Source organism: Lolium perenne, chromosome 7 (genome assembly GCF_019359855.2).
Source record: "Lolium perenne isolate Kyuss_39 chromosome 7, Kyuss_2.0, whole genome shotgun sequence".
In the NCBI taxonomy this organism is placed as follows: Eukaryota; Viridiplantae; Streptophyta; class Magnoliopsida; order Poales; family Poaceae; genus Lolium; species Lolium perenne.
This window is the reverse complement of record NC_067250.2, coordinates 62,168,690-62,188,663: the sequence shown is the minus strand read 5'-3', so window position 1 is coordinate 62,188,663 and position 19,974 is coordinate 62,168,690. Positions and strand designations below refer to the sequence as shown.

At 44.5% G+C, this 19,974-nt stretch overlaps 1 long non-coding RNA gene across 3 annotated transcripts; it reads left to right on the top strand.

Annotated features, from left to right (window-relative positions):
* The first annotated feature begins 481 nt into the window (after positions 1–481).
* LOC127317313 (uncharacterized) lies at positions 482–5,812 on the top strand. 3 transcript variants are annotated; one of them, XR_007861056.2, is made up of 2 exons: positions 482–1,115; positions 2,506–5,812. It is a non-coding gene; the product is annotated as an uncharacterized lncRNA (long non-coding RNA). The 3 variants fall into 3 exon arrangements; XR_011748759.1 differs by lacking the exon at positions 2,506–5,812 and adding an exon at positions 1,635–2,098; XR_011748758.1 differs by lacking the exon at positions 2,506–5,812 and adding an exon at positions 1,614–2,098.
* The last annotated feature ends 14,162 nt before the right edge of the window (positions 5,813–19,974 follow it).

The following is a 19,974-nucleotide window of genomic DNA, read 5'->3' as shown; positions in this document are numbered from 1 at the left end:
TAATTGGTTGATAAACACAAAGTATAATTAGTAGCTCTGAAGAAACGGGAAGTTCAAGTAAGTTCCAACAGAAAGGTCAACCCTGTTATCCGGGAAGTTCAACCGTTCGACACGAGCAGTACAACCACCTATTATAGAAAGTACAAGAAAACCGATAAAATCCAAAAGTAAAAAAAGAAATAATCTCATCACCCAAGAGGAAATTCAAATAGTTGACGGAGAGAAGTACAACCATTCGATAAACAGCAGTACACCCACTTCTACACTACTTAAAAAGGAGGAACGTGTTCCTTATTCTGCCACTACGACAATACGTTCGTCGTACTCCTCTCCGCGACCTGCCGACCTCTCCCCGCGCACGTCTAACTGGGCCAAGCCCAATTAAACCCGGATTTGGCGGCCGTAATTCCCTTTGCCTTTCCCCCGAGAGATCTCACCCGTACCTATCCCCGCTTTCCTCTCTTTTTCTCTGTGATGATGCGAGCGACGGAGGGCCGTCGTGGGACACGCCCCTACAAGGACGATCCCCTCAGATAAGGCACGGAGGTGTGCGCTGGTCTCCTCCTATGTCGGCGATTCCGTGCACCTCTTCTCACCGGGAGGCCATGGATTCAATCGGCCAGCACATCCACACGCCGGATTCGAAGGCCAGCAAATCCACCCATCGGCGGTTGCCTCGCATGGAGCTCCGCCCGCTGCAGCCTACCAATACTGTGCTAGCCTCCCGCCTCCACCACTCCCGCCGGCGAGCCCCAACCTGCTCCTCCTAGGGTTCGTACCGTCCTCCGCGCCCCGATCCCGCCGCCCACCGCCCCGATTCGCTCCGCCGTCATGCCGCAGCTGCTCAGATCTTTGCGAGGTGGTCTGATCCCAGGAGGCGAGTGAGGAGGGCCGGTCGAATCCCGGCGTCTAGACGCTGCTCGGACCGAGAATCCGCCCGAACCATACCCTGCCTTCTCTGATTGTTTTGCCTTCTCTGATTGTTTTACCAACAAGAGTTTTTTTTTGCAAATCAGGTTGGTATCTTGGCTCGGCACTGGTGGTGATGATGACTTGAAAAAAGGCAGGAGTGGGGAACATGTCGGGATGAGGCTGACATTGGTGCCCTGGATACGGTAATGATGTGCTGCTGCTGCTTCTCTCCTACAACTTCCTTTTTGACTGGATTCTTATATAGGATACACATATTTGATCCCATTGAAGTAACACATACCTCGGTACATCATCTTCCAATTATGTTGAGTGCATGAGTTGTATTACCTTCACCGGTTTAATGAAGAACTACAAGTGCATTTTCTTGATTTTCTATCAATTAAATGTATTTGTTTATGTATATAAGATGCCAGATCGATATTGCAATATCAAAGTTTCCAAACTTTAGTTGTGCAAATTTAAATTTTTATCTCTGGCAAGTCTTGTGTACAAAATTTGTCGTGCTGTTGTAGTTTGTGATATCCTCTAGACAAAATGATTTTGCGAGGGTAACAAAATATTTGGTGTCTTATGATGGCTTGTACAAGTTATTGTTCCATACTATAATTAGGTAACTAAATTCTTTCTACGCGAAAAATATGTTTGCATTGATAATTATCACACATTTTGTTTTTAACCAGGATTTGGATTATGGGTTTTAGGTGAAGTAAGAATTGATCACCATATTAAATTGCTGTCTGTGATAGCAAGTGGCTTCTCTACAATGGAGGACTTTGAGCAAGCCACTGACTTTGATATATTGAAGGCTCCACTTGTCCCTATGGAAACATTTATCGATCTATTTATCAAGGTTCAAGAAAGCGTTAAGCGTAATTGGTGCGGTGGCCTTTCGCTTAGCGCTTTTGCGCGCATAAGCGACGCTTTTTTCCGCTTAAGCGCTTATGCAATTGTTGTGGAAGGCTTCCGCATTGCGCTTCAGCGTGCATAAGCGACGCTTTTTTCCGCTTTCCCGAACCTTGCTATTTATTTGGATATTCTCTCAACAATAATTTTAAAAGAAGGATGATGGTTCGCAAAACTTGGATGCAATACTATGATGTCCAATTTGTAAAAGTCGTAGCCTTGTTTTTTGTTGGCCTGGTAATAATGAGGATGCCATATTTAACATTTAGTTGTACCATATAGTAGTTGTAGCTTCCACATGTGCCTCTGAATGTACTTCCACATTTGCCACCTGTTTTTTGTTGGGCATTTGTCACTTATTTAGTTCTTCCGTTATATTATTTGCTTCACTATTCAGTAAATGTCTGCACTCCATAGTGGCTGGTTCAGTTCAATTTTCTTAACCCATATGTGCCTCATTGAACTTTATGTACGTCAGTATACATATTGCACGAGCTTTATGAAAGAGATTACTAGACCAACCATGGTGAAAGCTAAATGATGCACAAGATGGTATCTAATTTTTTGTTCTATCTTAGCATATAGTTTTTCTTGAAGATGGTGTCTGTTATATAGTGGATAATTTAGTATATATTTGATATACTCATATGCCTATGTTCATATTTACAGTGTTACGAGGCTCTTCTGGCCAAGGTAGAAAGGGAACAAGACATTTTTGTTGCTTTGGATATAGGTATAAATTATGAACTACAAGATATGCAACTTAAGCTTCAAAATACTATGTTGGAGAAAAAGAAAGTTGCAGAAGTGAGGTCTTAAGATCATGCATCTATCAGTTCTTAAGCACAACCTGTTTGGGACTTGTTAGCTCCATCTCCGGCCGCCACTCTGCTCACCGTTGCGGGAGCTGCGGCTAGCAGCTCCACCTCCGGCCGGCGCTCTGCTCGCTGTTGCAGGGGCCGCCGCTCTGCTCGCCACTGGTCCGCTCTTCTCCCCGTCGCTTCAACGACGGAGGTGGTGCGTAGGAGATTGCCAGCGCTCGCGAACACACGCAGGGGCTCCGTGCCTTGTGCTCGCCGTCGCTGCAACGACGAAGGCGACACCCAGGAGCTCCGCCATCGTCTCCGGCTCGCTGGCGCAGGTCTGCATGATCTATTGCTCCAGTTCCCACTGTCTAGAAACCTGCAAATTTAAGATCAACAATGGGTATGGTGATATATGGTCAATGCAATGTAGGATCAACAAGGGAATGCATGGTTACAAGGAAATCCAAATGATCTTTATGAAATTTTCTATGTTGAGCATATGATTAATTGACATGTACTGCTGCCTCTTGCCAAGGCTCTAAATACTTGTTGGTTGAGAGAAGTAACCTAAATTACTCCCAGGCATTAGAGAATTATGTAACGTCATAAGAACATTGTTCGAGCATTGCATTAGAGAATTATGGCATACCTCGACAAGATACTAAATAGGATTTAGTTCAAAGACGGGAGTCAGAAGCTACAAACAATGATAATACACTTTGAACAAAATCAAATACACTTTGAACGAAATGTCTGTCCCAGGTTTGACAGTAGCTACATTACAGTCTACTAGAAAGTCAGTATTTTCCTTTTGGATGGATTTGCCGCTTCATATTATGGTTTAGGGTAGGGGCTCCGTGCCTTGTGCTCGCTGTCGCTGCAACAACGATGACGATGCCCAGGAGCTTTGCCCTCGCCATCGTCTCCGGCTAGCTGGCGCAGGTCTGCATGATCTATTGCTCCAGTTCCCACTGCCTAGCAACCCTGCAAATTTAAGATCAACAATGGGTATGGTGATATAAGCTCAATGCAATGTAGAATCGACAAGGCAATGCATGGTTACAAGGAAATCCATATGATCTTTATCAAATTTTCAATGTTGAGCATATGATTAATTTTCATGTACTGTTACCTCTTGCCAAGGCTCTAAATACTTGTTGGTTGAGAGAAGTCACCTAAAGGGGGAAAATAATACAGATGTTCTTGGCTTGCCTTTCATAGTTTTAATCAAGCGTGAACATATAATAATACAACTTATTAATGTGAATATGTACAGTTCTAAATATACAGTGTATATAGTACATATGCTCCTCTTTCCATTTTATCCTTCATGCGAAATATCATGATTTTTTGTTCATCTTTGAACCTTACTACAGATCTGTCAAGAACTACAGATTCATACTCGCACTTTGTGATTTTGTTCTTTTCTTCTTAGGATATCATTTCCTTTGCTAATTCTGGGTGTAGTATTACAGGTTTACTCACTATCTCCGTCTCACCTCTCTTTATGTCTATTGATAAATTAATCTCCTTCTGTAATATGTATTCTCTTGCTCAAACTAAGATTCATTTTCTACTTCGAGTGAATTTGCCATTCTATTTTCTGCATTTAGTTTATGTCCGCACTAGAAACTGCTGGCCTATTATGTCGCTATCTATATTTTGTATTTTATTTTATGTTGTGATGTGAGTAGCATAATTGGACGGAGGTGCTCAGCATGACATGATATGTCGCTATCTATTCAGTGCTCCTGTGACCTGACCTTGTGATGCTACGTAAAGCCTAGAGTGTAGAGTGGGACATAAATGTGCTGGATGCACTAATTTAGCTCATTGCCTTGCTTCACTGTGTTGTGTAGATGCAAAACTATTTCAGTTTTAAAACACTCATTGGATTTGCAGCTAAGTAGTTTAGAATTTTGCAATGTGAAGATGGTCTTGCACAGGAAATTCAGTAGCAATCTAGAAATACCATGTCTGGTCTTATTCTATACGATTGAAATGGAAAACAGCAAGACACGGAATTTCACAAGTTCCGGTGCTTTCTTTATACATAACATTGAAAAGAAAAGCTAATCTATACCATTTTATTCTGTTGTATGTTTTTTGTCTACTTGGATTGGGTCAAATACATGTAGTTGCAGACCGGCTTAAGCACCATTCATTTGTATCTGATGTGCTAATTCAAACATGATCAGAAGATGCATGAGACACCCTATGACCTCTGAGGATGATAATAGATGGTATGCTATCTGTTGGTTCGATACAAATTATTATTTCTTCTGCTTTCATTGGAATTCTTTTGATTACCCTTTGAAAAATGTAGAGCGAAATAAATGAATTATTTTGTGCCGTATGTATTTCAATATAATTAAGCTAAATGAATGGCATTATTAGGGAAACAATCTACTCTGAGCAAGTAAATCAACCAATTTGGTGCCTTTCAATGCATTCCTTTTCTTGGAGGGCACCTTAATATGCGTTAATTCTGGAGCCTGGAGATCCCTGTATTGTGAGAAAGCAAAAAGATTGAAGTGTCCAGTGGAGCGCGCCTCTTCTATTCTCTGCCCGTTTGTGTGCGTAACAAATCAAAACTTGGTGTGTGCGGTGGAGTCTTTGGGCTTGTGGCCTTTTTAGTTGCTATGTAGTGCTTTACTTAGGTATTAATCATGGAGGTAGAGTATGTGGATCAAGTGCTCCAGCTTGGAGCTATCGGTGATGTCTACTTCAGGTATCTTTGCCAGTGGACATCAACGGATAGATAGAGCGTATGAAATGAATTGTACTTCTGGAGTCAAGAAGCTCAGAGGTACTGAGACGAATGAATTCCAGGCCACATCTAACAATCACACTTATCAGCCAACCTGACCTTTGTTTGTATTGTTGTCTCATGCAGCTGTTGGCCGGATCAGCGATTCATTGTGAATTATTACTTCGATTTTTCTCACGCAGCTGTGGATGATTGGTGCTACCTGAAGTGCCAAGAAACAAGTAGGCATTCATTGCAAGCTAAAAATAAAGTTGAAGTATAGGCTTGGAAGGTTAAATTAAGGGTCTAGCTGTTTAACAGATCATGTATTGTTAGTGTTGCTTTTTAATTGATAGATTTGTGCAAGGAACGAGATTTATGTGACTATTTGATCGAAAAATATAAAAATATTTTTGCTTTATATGCCCAATTTGTTGCATTTTTGTGAACACATGTGCCTCCAATGAGTTGGTGATTAGGGTTAAACCATAGTGTGGACAAAGATGATTCCATTGAAGTACTTTGTTAGAAGAAATGTGTTTTCTGTAAGTAAATATGTATCACTTATATATATGCATTTAGAAATGAAATTTGTTAGAAATGAAATTTACGTCCCGTGGCAACGCACGGGCATTTGTACTAGTAATATAGGAAGTACAAAAAATTGACATAATTCAAATGTAGGAAAAATAAAATAATCCTATCATCCGTGAGGAAGTACAAGGAGTTATTCCGAGAAGTACACACGGAGACTACAGGAAGTACAAACAGTAATTACAGAATTGCAAATTGTAGAAAGAAAATACTCACACATAAGTTCACATAGCAATGTTGGGAAGTTCAAATATTAAGATCCAGGAAGTGTAGAATCTCTTAAATAGAGGCTAGGGAAAATCTAAAACTATCATTCCGAAACACATGTTTATTTATTGTAAAACACACTAGTATGGAAATATTTCCGGAAGTACAACCACGAAGGCCAGGAAGTACAAGTACATGTCGCGAGAAGTTCAGATGCGCGTGGTTGTGCTGCACATTTTGTGTGGCCGTGGACCTCAAATTGACAGTGTACAAGAAAGTTATAGCTTTGTTTTACTGAACACTTTCATGAAACCGCACCAAGAAGTACAACCGCATTGCCCGATAAGTACAAGTTCATGTCGAGGGAAGTTCAGTGCTCTGTTTTTACGGGGCGGAAATCTATTGGCCAAATCTGATCGATTTGATCACCAACCACTTAAATCATTGTCACCAAAAGCTTTATATGATAGATTATATGTATAATTTCATTACCTACAACATTTTAGAACAAATAAATGGATCTAATCCATCAAATTGAAATCGTTATCCCACAAAATATACCGGAAACATGATTTCAAAACTTGTAAAATTAGTTTTAAACCATTCGGATTTGGCAAAAATTGTAGATACGAAAAAGGTGCGCTATTTTGACACCTTTCCAACCGTATATCATTTTCATTATTTAAATATACTGCGTGGAAATCGCGGGGAAATCATTCGGTGCCCGTCACGTAAAACAGGCGAACAGTAATTCGAGTTATTCTCTTAAACTGTAAGGAATTAGAGAAAACAATTCGAATATGAAAGTTGCGTCTAGTCCATAGCTTTCCAACGCCATATCATTTGCATCATTCCGACATACGGTTGAAACAAATCATCCAAATTACTGTGCGCTCGTTTTTTGAGTACGTCCAGATTTCGGTATTTTCAAAATTGTTCAAAAACTGTGAGGATTTCGAAAAAACGTAAAACATGAAAAAGTTGCGCAATTTCATTATCTTTCCAACGGTATATCATTTGCACAGTTTCGATAAGCGATTCGAAAATAGAACTAAAAGTTCGTTTTCTGGCCACATAGAAGCGTTTTCGTATTTTCAAAATTAAATTTAAACCGTGCAAAATCTGTGAAAAGTGTGAACATGAAAAAGTTGCGATTTTCATTATCTATCCAACGGTATATCGTTTGCATAGTTCCGACAAATGGTTGAGAAACTCGAGGTATAATCAGTACCTCTGAAGAAAACGGGAAGTTCAGATAAGATCGGCAGAAAGTTGAACCCTGTTATCCGGGAAGTACAACCTTGTGTCCAGGAAAGTACAAGTCGGTGCTCAGAATATTATTCTGCAACCGGTTGCAGAATAGTGCTGGTATATATATATATATATATATATATATATATATATATATATATATATATATATATATATATATAGTGCAGACAATGAACGAGATGAGGTAGAAATAAATCACTTACAGAACGTAGCAACTGATGATAGATTTGTCGAGCTCGCGCAGATTGAACAGCTGGAACAATTCACTCCGATGAACTATTACATAGTAATGTTTGAAATGATGCTCATGTCTAACTTTCGCATAAATATATTCTTTGGCGTTTTTATTTTTTATGTAACCCTTGTACCAAATTGGCAGATTTTTCATTTGTGGAGGTAGATCCTTTTCATGCGCAGGCTCGACGAGAGGCCCATTCGGCACATATGTAATTACTACCTCACTCACTGGCGCCTCCTCAAGGCCTAACACTGCACGAAGAGTCATACCCATCTGGGCCGCTTGTTCTCTGGCACCCGTTACAGTCAATCCCTGTGCTGCCGCAGCTGCTATGATTGTGGGGTCCATTAGTTCAGCATCCGGACCGGTGGCTTTCACTATGAGCGGGGGGATCGATTGTTTACTTTGTTCCCCGATCTGGGCAACTCGTTTCCCGCTTATTTTACTTTCTAATTCTTTCTCGGCCTCCTCCAAGGCTTTCTTCTCCTGCTTCTCCTCCAACTCTTTCTTCTCCTTCAACATGAGTGCTTGCCTACGAAGTTCACGTGCATAGTCCTCAGGCAGATTCTTCGCGGCTTGGGACGGTGTGCTCAAAAATGACTTAGCCCACTTCTTTTGCTCATTACAAAATACTGGCTTGGGCTCGGGCTCTCTTTTCTTCTTGCAGTCCGCCTTCCATTTCTCCTAATCAGCAGTCGTGGCCGCGTCGACTTCCTCGGCACTACGTTCCCAAGGCCTTGTGGGGAGAGGCTTCAGTGATGGCTCCGGTACCTTTGTGGTCTTAGGTACATAAGGGTCCGGGTTAATAGTCCAGGGCTGCTTCTGCTTCTTCGCCGGAGGTGGATTGGGGGGCTGTAACATCCCAACCTTGTTATGTCTAAATAAATGGGTGTTCATCAGCATTGCATGCATATAGTTTGCATTTGAGTAAAATTTGCAACAAAGTTGGATTGTTTTCAATTATGCAAACCCTTCTCTTTTCTTTCTCATTCAAATCTCTCAAGATTTTCAAAACTAAGCAACATGGTTTTGTTGTTTATCAATAAGGCCATGTGTGTTTCTTGTTCTCTGAAAAGTTTGAGTTTTCAAACTCTATTCAAAATCAGTTTTGAATTTGGTTTAGAATAGGAAAAAAAATAACAAAACCAGAAAAATATAAAGGGAGAAACCCCTCTCTCTCTCTCCTTGGGCTCAGCCCACTTCTCTCTTTCCCTCTGTCCCTCTCTGGACGCAGCCCAAACATGGCCCAAGTGGCCCAGCCACACCCCTCCACCAGCCCAACCATTTTCCAGGGGGTTTTTCGCAAAAACGGTTTCTTCCCCGCCGTTCCAAGCAGCTCTGTGGCCGCACGCCGGCCGCCCGATGGCCTGGCCGGCCAGGATGAGCTCCGCCGCCCCCGGTGGCTACAAGTACCTCCGCCGGTCGCCGCCCGAACCCTAGCCCCCAGTTTCCCCCTCTCCCGCGCTCTCCCGCGCCCCCCAGACCTAACCCTAACCTGCAGAGACCGGCCGGCCTCCGGTCGATTTGTGCCGGCGAGGCTCCCCGGCCGTCGCCGACCAAGCCCTCGTGCTCGCGGTGAGCTCCGCTCCCTCCTGGTCCCCTCAGCTCGCCTCCTCTCCTTCTGTATCGCCGCCGCGCCGCACCACCTGTCCCGGCCGCCGCTCGAGCTCGTCTCCGGCGATGCTCCGGCGACCAATCCGAGGCGGCGCCGCCACCAAACTGCTCAGCGCGTCGAGCCGCCCCTTTCCCCCCTGCACGCGCATGCAATCGCGGGCCGAATCGCCCGATTGCAGCAGCACCCGAGCTCCCAGTGAGCAATGGCGCCGCTGACGTCAGCATGACGTCAGCGTGACGTCATTAATCAATTTTCCCTATTTTCTGTATTTTCTAATATTCATTTCTGTAATTTCTGTAAATAGAAAAATAATGACATGTGGGTCCCCTGGTCAGAATTTTAATAATTTCATAAATGTTTAGAAAAGAATAAAATTATGACATGTGGGTCCAACTTTTATTATTTTTATATAATTTTCAGAAATTGTTTTAAAATGAATTAAATTTTGGAAATTCATAACTAATTCAATTTAAATCAGAAAAATGCAAATAATATATCAAAATGATCAGAAAAACATTTCCCATTTGTTTATCCATGTTTCATACATGCTTGAACCAATTAAACATCAAGCCTTAGTGGAAACCCTAATCGACCCCTCTCATGTGTCGGGTTCGATGCCGTTCCCCCTTTAATTTTCCGTCGATGCACCTAGGGTTACCCAAACCCCTTTAATATGACATGTCATCATATTGTATGTGCATTTCATTGTACCTTGTTTTGATTGTGCTCTTCCTTTCCGGTATTTGGTTCTTCTCGGTAGGGACCGAACGCGAGCCTGAGGTCAACGCCCCCGAAGAGCAGCACCAAAACAACGAGGGACAAGGCAAGCCCTAACCTGGTTCATATATGGTTTCAAAATGCTTTTAATTTTGGTTCTTACATATTGCATACGCTTCAAATATGTTTTATCGGCGGTGGTAGATATCCTATGTGTGCATGTTCCATCTTTGTAGCCCAAAGTTCCTGATCCACCGCTCCCAGCAAAACTAGGTCTGAGCTTGTTTGCATCGCTAGAGCCGTATATGTGTTATGCTTAGCCATGCTTAGCTGTTGAAGTCTGATCCATCCGGTTGATGAATCAGAGCTACGAATGAACCTAGTTTGACAGGATGACGTGGTAAGATCAGTGATGATGTTAATAAATATGCTAAAGGCTTGGATGGGCCGCCACATGGGGATGTGGTGATTTGACTTGTTCTCGCCGATACTAGGACCTGAGTTCTCACCTTCGGAACCAAGACTGAGCGTACAGCCACACGGGGCCCATGGGAACCCCTTGGCCCAAACTTACCTAGCTTACCCATGAGTCAATTAGTTTGCGAGTTCCATTTGCCATACGCATGGGAAAAGGTGGAAAAGGTTTTCAAAGTGCATCATACAGAGCGTGGCTAGGGTGAAGGATACTGGAGGCATTGAACTGGATCCCCTGCACATAATGACCGGGACCGCCTCGGAGAGTGGCTACCTACGATGACGGAGTTCCCCAGTTAGTTTGACTCATGGAATAGGCGAAGTAAGGGAAAGGTTTTGGTCGACCACCCTCTGCCGGCACAACAAGGAAGTGTGTTAATCTAGTGGCACTAAGAGTCGGTCGGCGCGTGTGGGTAAAGTTGTACACCCCTGTAGGGTAAATCTTTTCGAAAAGCCGTGTCCACGATTACGGACGACTTGGTGATGGATTCTGTGATCATAGACAACTTGAACCTAATCGTAAAACTTGATGTCAATGTGTGATAAGGATCCCTTCTCAGGGTGTCGAGGGGTGATCCTAGGTGATAGGTTCAGGTGATGATGAAGATTCGGTGGATTCAACATGATGAGATTAGAGCTAGAGTTGTTAACACTCTCTTATCCCCTTTTGAAAATGGTCTGAATAGACGATCTTCTGCTCCCTCCTGTTTACAAAGGAAAACTGGCTTTCCGCAAAATAAGCTCCACATAAAGCCTCGCATACCCGCTTTGCTAACAGGTTGTACTAAGTCTTGCTGAGTCCCTGTACTCAGCCTTGCATGCTTTGTTTCAGACGAAGTCCTTCCAACAGATGGTGGCTTCTACCTTGACGTCGACGAGTAGTTCGGAGTTCCCCGAGCGGCACTCGAGACTTATGGGCTGGGATGTCGCCTTATGTTATGGCCTCTTAGGCCCTTTGCAGTCTTGTTATATAGATAACATAATTTGCTTTCCGTTGCTTGTTGAATTGTGGTCAGTGACCTCTGCGTGTAATAAATTTGGATCTTAACTCTGCTAAGAGTTGTAATATATTTGCTTTCAGTCGTAGAGTCACTGTTGTGTTACCGATTCTCACCCTGTAGGCCCTAGAGATCTAGGTTAGGCTTATGCCAGATGTGACATCTGGGTTTGTCTAGCCCTGACCTCCGGGGTCGCCACAGGTTTTGGTATCAGAGCAGGACTGCCTGTAGGAAACCCTTTCTACTGGTCGATGTTGAGTCTAGTTGTTGTGAAAACTATTTGAAACCTAAAAGTATTTGCAAAAACATCTGAATAGGACTCTTTTTACTCCTTACCTGGTGTCACTCTAATGCTGAGTCACTTACCTTGTTTTGATTGAAAAAGGTTTTACCTCTACCCTGTTATTTCCAAACATCTAGGATCTACGGGTTTGGGTTGTTTTCTCTATAAGTACTCCGTACTTGGTTGCTTAACTCAGTGTCCCTAAAGTTACATCAGTTGATCTAAATCTTCTTCCTTCCATTCAGTCAATCTTATCTTTCCTTTGAATCCTTTCCAAGGAATCCGTTTCTCATGATCTTTTTACTTTGTGGGTTCCGCATAAATCTGTTCTAGGCTTCAAGGTTTCCTTTTACCTTGGATGCCTCCTTTCCTTTTTATTTTTTCTTGAATAATACTTCTGAAGCTAGGTATGGCTTCTTGAAAGATACCTTGTGATTACTACCTCGCAGTGTCCTCCGTGTCACTCAGATAGTAGTTACCCCTTTATTTGTGTTTTCCCATTGGACTTGAACCGAAGGTCCCGGATTGTGCTGGGTTCACTTAGTGTGAATCTAAGTACATGATGCTGGCCTTTAACCCAAGATCCATTCCGTTGATCCCTCCTCTGGTCGTGCTCATCTGACCCATGTCTCTTCTCATGAGGCTGAAGAGGATCCAAACGTCCTAATGGGTACGCTCTATATAAACTCAATCCTAGCTACAGTTCTGTTTGATTCCGGAGCATCACATACATTCATATCTCAAGAGTTTGCAAGAAAGCATGATATACCCTTCGAGACAATTCCCTCCCCTCTAGAGATCACAACTCTTAGTTCTCATTTGGCAAACTATCTGGATTACCCCTGAGGTTATAATCAGTATAGGGCCAGTGTGGTTCCCCACCTCTCTCATTGCCCTCAAGTCAACTGACATTGATGTCATCTTGGGCATGGATTGGCTAGTAAAGCATAAGGATGTCATTGATTGTTCAGCTAGGTCTATTGTTCTGACCGATCTTTCTGGTAAAAGCATTCTGTATTGGGCTCCATCCGCAATACCTCCATCGGCAAGGTTTACTCCTGAAGCCGAGTTGTATGCCGTTGAAGCCCTACCTAAACCAGAAATCTCTGATGTCTGGATGGTCCGTGACTTTCCAGATGTCTTCCCTGAAGAGTTACCTGGCATGCCACCTGATCGAAGTGTGGACTTTGTCATTGAGTTGGTTCCCGGAACTGCCCCTGTTTCCCGGAGACCATATCGTATGCCTCCGGAAGAGTTGGTTGAACTGAAGAAGCAGTTAGAGGAGTTAGAAGAGAAGAACTTCATACAACCCAGTACTTCTTCCTGGGGTTGCCCTGCCCTCTTTGTCAAGAAGAGAGATACCAACGTTCCGCGGCTTGTTGTTGATTACCGTCCGCTCAACGCAGTGACAATCAAGAACAAATACCCTCTTCCTATAATCAATGATCTTTTTGATTAGTTGTCCGGTGCCACAGTCTTCTCAAAGATGGATTTGAGATCAGGTTACCATCAAATCAAAATCCGCAAGGAGGACATTCCAAAGACAGCGTTCACAACTCGTTATGGTCTTTACGAGTACACTGTCATGTCCTTTGGTCTCACAAATGCACCTGCCACTTTTATGCGGCTCATGAACTATGTTTTCATGGAATATCTTGACAAGTTCGTCGTGGTCTACATCGACGATATTCTGATCTACTCCAAAACCGAAGATGAACATGATGAACATCTTCGTCTGGTGCTAACAAAACTTCGTGAACACCGTCTCTACGCCAAGTTCTCCAAATGTGAGTTCTGGTTAAGAGAGCTTATCTTTCTTGGTCATGTTATCTCTGAAAAAGGTGTTGCAGTCATTCCAGATAAAGTTCAAGCCGTCCTTGACTGGAAGACACCTAAGTCAGCTAAGGAGATTCGAAGTTTTCTCGGTCTGGCGGGTTATTACCGCCGATTCATTGAAAGTTTCTCCAAGATTGCCAAGCCAATGACCGATCTTCTCAAGAAAGACAAGAAGTTCGAATGGTCAGAAAAGGCTGAAGAAAGTTTCCAGGTTTTGAAAACCAAGCTGACTACTGCTCCTGTGCTCGTCCTTCCGGACACAAGCAAAGACTTCGTTGTCTATTGCGATGCCTCTCTCCAAGGGCTCGGATGTGTGTTGATGCAAGATGGCCATGTAGTGGCCTATGCCTCTCGACAGTTGAAACCACATGAGCTAAACTATCCTACTCATGATCTCGAGCTTGCAGCTGTGATCCATGCTCTTAAGCAATGGCGACCTTACCTTTATGGTAATCGTTGTGAGTTGTACTCGGATCATCAAAGTCTGAAGTATCTTTTCACCCAACCGGATCTGAATATCAGACAGAGAAGATGGTTGGAAGTCATCAAAGATTATGACTTGGGTCTCAACTATAAACCCGGCAAAGCCAATGTCGTTGCTGATGCGCTAAGTCGGAAGTCCTATTGCAACAATCTGATGGTTAAGCAAGCACAACCTTCTCTCTATGAGGAACTTGCAAAACTCAACCTTGAGATTGTTCCTAGTGGATTCCTTGCTAATCTAGAGGTGAAGCCCTCTCTTGAAGATCAGATCAATAAGGCTCAGAAGCAAGATTCTGGCATTACCGAGATCAAGAAGAACATTGCTAGCGGAGTTGCTAAATGTTTCTCCATTGATGATCAAGGTACCGTTTATTTCGGAAAACGTCTAGTTGTGCCGGATAAATCGGATCTCAAAGAGATAATCCTTAAAGAAGCTCATGAATCACCCCTCTCCATCCATCCTGGTAGTACCAAGATATATCGGGATCTCCGCCAAAGATTCTAGTGGTCTGGGATGAAACAAGAGATCGCTAAGTTTGTTGCTGAATGCGATGTTTGTCGTCACGTAAAAGCTGAACATCAAAGATCTGCAGGCACTCTCCAACCTCTATCAATTCCAGAGTGGAAATGGGATGAAATTGGCATGTATTTCATTACCGGTCTCCCCAAGACCAAAAATGGAAAAGATGCTATATGGGTAGTGGTTGACCGTCTATCCAAGGTTGCTCATTTCCTTCATGTTCGGGAAGATATTCGTGCTAGTCAACTGGCCGATCTATACATGTCCCGGATAGTCGCTCTTCATGGTGTTCCTAAGAAGATCATTTCTGATCGTGGGAGTCTGTTTACCTCAAAGTCCTGGTCTAGCTTTCAACAAGCTATGGGAACTCGTCTTTCCTTCAGCACTTCCTATCATCCTCAAACCGGTGATCAAACCAAAAGAGTGAATCAAATTCTTGAAGACATGCTCAGGGCCTGTGTTATATCCTTCGGTAAAGATTGGGAAAAGTGCCTTCCATTTGCCGAGTTCACCTATAACAACAGCTTCCAATCCAGCCTGGGCATGGCACATTTTGAAGCTTTGTAAGGCAGAAGATGTAGAACTCCTTTGAACTGGTCCGAAACCGGAGAAAGAAAGTTCTTTGGACCAGATATAATCAATGAAGCAGAAGATCAAGTTCGCATCATTCGCGAACGTTTGAAAACTGCTCAGTCATGTCAAAAGAGCTACTATGATCGCCATCATCAAGAAATGAAGTATGAAATTGGTGATCAAGCTTATCTTCGAGTCACTCCTCTCAAGGGTGTCCGTCGTTTCGGTATCAAAGGCAAACTAGCACCTCGCTATGTTGGTCCTTTCCACGTCCTTGCCAAGCGTGGTAATGTTTCCTACAAGTTGGAGTTACCTTCCAATTTTCCTGAAGTTCATGATGTCTTCCATGTGTCCCAACTCAAGCGTTGCTTCAAAGATCCTATCTGTGGTGTTGATCACGAGACTCTTGACCTTCAAGAGGATCTAACTTATTGAGAACATCCTGTTCGTATCCTTGATGAAGCCGAGCATAAAACTCGACGTCAGAGCATCAAGTTCCTGAAAGTTCAGTGGTCCAATCATTCTGAGCACGAAGCAACCTGGGAACGAGAAGATCGTTTACGATCTGAGTACCCTTCCTTCTTTTCTAAAATCTAGGAATCTCGAGGACGAGATTCTTGTAAGGGGGGTAGAGTTGTAACATCCCAACCTTGTTATGTCTAAATAAATGGGTGTTCATCAGCATTGCATGCATATAGTTTGCATTTGAGTAAATTTGCAACAAAGTTGGATTGTTTTCAATTATGCAAACCCTTCTCTTTTCTTTCTCATTCAAATCTCTCAAGATTTTCAAAACTAAGCAACATGGTTTTGTTGTTTATCAATAAGGCCATGTGTGTTTCTTGTTCTCTGAAAAGTTTGAGTTTTCAAACTCTATTCAAAATCAGTTTTGAATTTGGTTTAGAATAGGAAAAAAAATAACAAAACCAGAAAAATATAAAGGGAGAAACCCCTCTCTCTCTCTCCTTGGGCTCAGCCCACTTCTCTCTTTCCCTCTCTCCCTCTCTGGCCGCAGCCCAAACATGGCCCAAGTGGCCCAGCCACACCCCTCCACCAGCCCAACCATTTTCCAGGGGGTTTTTCGCAAAAACGGCTTCTTCCCCGCCGTTCCAAGCAGCTCTGTGGCCGCACGCCGGCCGCCCGATGGCCTGGCCGGCCAGGATGAGCTCCGCCGCCCCCCGGCGGCTACAAGTACCTCCACCGGTCGCCGCCCGAACCCTAGCCCCCAGTTTCCCCCTCTCCCGCGCTCTCCCGCGCCCCCCAGACCTAACCCTAACCTGCAGAGACCGGCCGGCCTCCGGTCGATTTGCCGCCGGCGAGGCTCCCCGGCCATCGCCGACCAAGCCCTCGTGCTCGCGGTGAGCTCCCCTCCCTCCTGGTCCCCTCAGCTCGCCTCCTCTCCCTCTGTATCGCCGCCGCGCCGCACCACCTGTCCCGGCCGCCGCTCGAGCTCGTCTCCGGCGACGCTCCGGCGACCAATCCGAGGCGGCGCCGCCACCAAACTGCTCAGCGCGTCGAGCCGCCCCTTGCCCCCCTGCACTCGCATGCAATCGCGGGCCGAATCGCCCGATTGCAGCAGCACCCGAGCTCCCAGTGAGCAATGGCGCCGCTGACGTCAGCATGGCGTCAGCGTGACGTCATTAATCAATTTTCCCTATTTTCTGTATTTTCTAATATTCATTTCTGTAATTTCTGTAAATAGAAAAATAATGACATGTGGGTCCCCTGGTCAGAATTTTAATAATTTCATAAATGTTTAGAAAAGAATAAAATTATGACATGTGGGTCCAACTTTTATTATTTTTATATAATTTTCAGAAATTGTTTTAAAATGAATTAAATTTTGGAAATTCATAACTAATTCAATTTAAATCAGAAAAATACAAATAATATATCAAAATGATCAGAAAAACATTTCCCATTTGTTTATCCATTTTTCATACATGCTTGAACCAATTAAACATCAAGCCTTAGTGGAAACCCTAATCGACCCCTCTCATGTGTCGGGTTCGATGCCGTTCCCCCTTTAATTTTCCGTCGATGCACCTAGGGTTACCCAAACCCCTTTAATATGACATGTCATCATATTGTATGTGCATTGCATTGTACCTTGTCTTGATTGTGCTCTTCCTTTTCGGTATTTGGTTCTTCTCGGTAGGGACCGAACGCGAGCTTGAGATCAACGCCCCCGAAGAGCAGCACCAAAACAACGAGGGACAAGGCAAGCCCTAACCTGGTTCATATATGGTTTCAAAATGCTTTTAATTCTGGTTCTTACATATTGCATATGCTTCAAATATGTTTTATCGGCAGTGGTAGATATCCTATGTGTGCATGTTCCATCTTTGTAGCCCAAAGTTCCTGATCCACCGCTCCCAGCAAAACTAGGTCTGAGCTTGTTTGCATTGCTAGAGCCGTATATGTGTTATGCTTAGCCATGCTTAGCTGTTGAAGTCTGATCCATCCAGTTGATGAATCAGAGCTACGAATGAACCTAGTTTGACAGGATGACGTGGTAAGATCAGTGATGATGTTAATAAATATGCTAAAGGCTTGGATGGGCCGCCACATGGGGATGTGGTGATTTGACTCGTTCTCGCCGATACTAGGACCTGAGTTCTCGCCTTCGGAACCAAGACTGAGCGTACAGCCACACGGGGCCCATGGGAACCCCTTGGCCCGAACTTACCTAGCTTACCCATGAGTCAATTAGTTTGCGAGTTCCATTTGCCATACGCATGGGAAAAGGTGGAAAAGGTTTTCAAAGTGCATCATACAGGGCGTGGCTAGGGTGAAGGATGCTGGAGGCATTGAACTGGATCCCCTGCGCATAATGACCGGGACCGCCTCGGAGAGTGGCTACCTACGATGACGGAGTTCCCCAGTTAGTTTGACTCATGGAATAGGCGAAGTAAGGGAAAGGTTTTGGTCGAACACCCTCTGCCGGCACACCAAGGAAGTGTGTTAATCTAGTGGCACTAAGAGTCGGTCGGCGCGTGTGGGTAAAGTTGTACACCCCTGCAGGGTAAATCTTTTCGAAAAGCCGTGTCCACAGTTACGGACGACTTGGTGATGGATTCTGTGATCATAGACAACTTGAACCTAATCGTAAAACTTGATGTCAATGTGTGATAAGGATCCCTTCTCAGGGTGTCGAGGGGTGATCCTAGGTGATAGGTTCAGGTGATGATGAAGATTCGGTGGATTCAACATGATGAGATTAGAGCTAGAGTTGTTAACGCTCTCTTATCCCCTTTTGAAAATGGTCTGAATAGACGATCTTCTGCTCCCTCCTGTTTACAAAGGAAAACTGGCTTTCCGCAAAATAAGCTCCACATAAAGCCTCGCATACCCGCTTTGCTAACAGGTTGTACTAAGTCTTGCTGAGTCCCTGTACTCAGCCTTGCATGCTTTGTTTCAGACGAAGTCCTTCCAACAGATGGTGGCTTCTACCTTGACGTCGACGAGTAGTTCGGAGTTCCCAGGCGGCAGCCTGAGACTTATGGGCTGGGACGTCGCCTTATGTTATGGCCTCTTAGGCCCTTTGCAGTCTTGTTATATAGATAACATAATTTGCTTTCCGTTGCTTGTTGAATTGTGGTCAGTGACCTCTGCGTGTAATAAATTTGGATCTTAACTCTGCTAAGAGTTGTAATATATTTGCTTTCAGTCGTAGAGTCACTGTTGTGTTACCGATTCTCACCCTGTAGGCCCTAGAGATCTAGGTTAGGCTTATGCCAGATGTGACATCTGGGTTTGTCTAGCCCTGACCTCTGGGGTCGCCACAGGGGCGGTGTCTGCTTACCCTCCCGGGGCGGACTGGGGGGCGGCGGCTGCTTACCCGCCGGAGGTGAGTTGGGGGGCAGCGTCGGCTGGCGTGAAGGAGGTGTAGGTGAAGCACCACCACCACCACCACCGCCACCACCGCCACCACCACCGTAGGGGGGTGGACTTGTTGGCCTTGGCGCCTCGCCTGGAAACTTGATAAACTTCTTTTGCCATAGAATGAACTGGCGCTTGACATCTCCAAGTCTTCTCTCCCCTTCAGGTGTAGCAATGTCAATCTCCAGGTCCTCAAACCCTTGTACTATGTCCTCCACCATGACACGAGCATAGCCATCTTGAATGGGCTTGTTGTGGTGGAGTGCTCCAGTTTCACATGGTAAAGCACTGCCGATGGCTACCTTCATGGACATGTTCCCCATTGGATAATACAGATGACATTCTTTCATCTCCTTTACATCGTCCACGGGGTAGCGAGGAGGCTCCGGTGCAGTAATTTCGATCGCCAGAGGCTCCGGTGCAGTAATTTCGATAGTCGGTGCATGTCCATTAGCACCAGCCGGTGGGGGATCCGTGGAAGCAACGCTGCTTCTCCGCTGCTGGCTTCCGACATCCGGTGGATGATCTTCATGCGTCCGAGCTGCCTCTCTTTCTTGTACTAGACCATCCAGGGTTTTCTTCATCTCACTTAATTCCGATGCCAACCGCGCCACAACATCTTTTTCCCGATCCGCCTTTCTCTTACGGCTTCTGTAACTGTAGGGGTCATTTTCCTGGGAAAACCCTTCTTCCCACGAAAGGACGCCTTTGCCTCGTACACGTCCTCCGTGTTCAGGATTCCCGAGGGCTTTTGTCAGCTGGTCATTCTCTCTGTTGAACTTGATCTTCCCCGCTTGAGCATCCCTCATTGCGTCAATAAGGGCTTGGGTGGGTTTAAACTTTGTGTCTCGGTGGGTACACTCCCCTGTCACCGGGTCTAGCGTTCCCCCA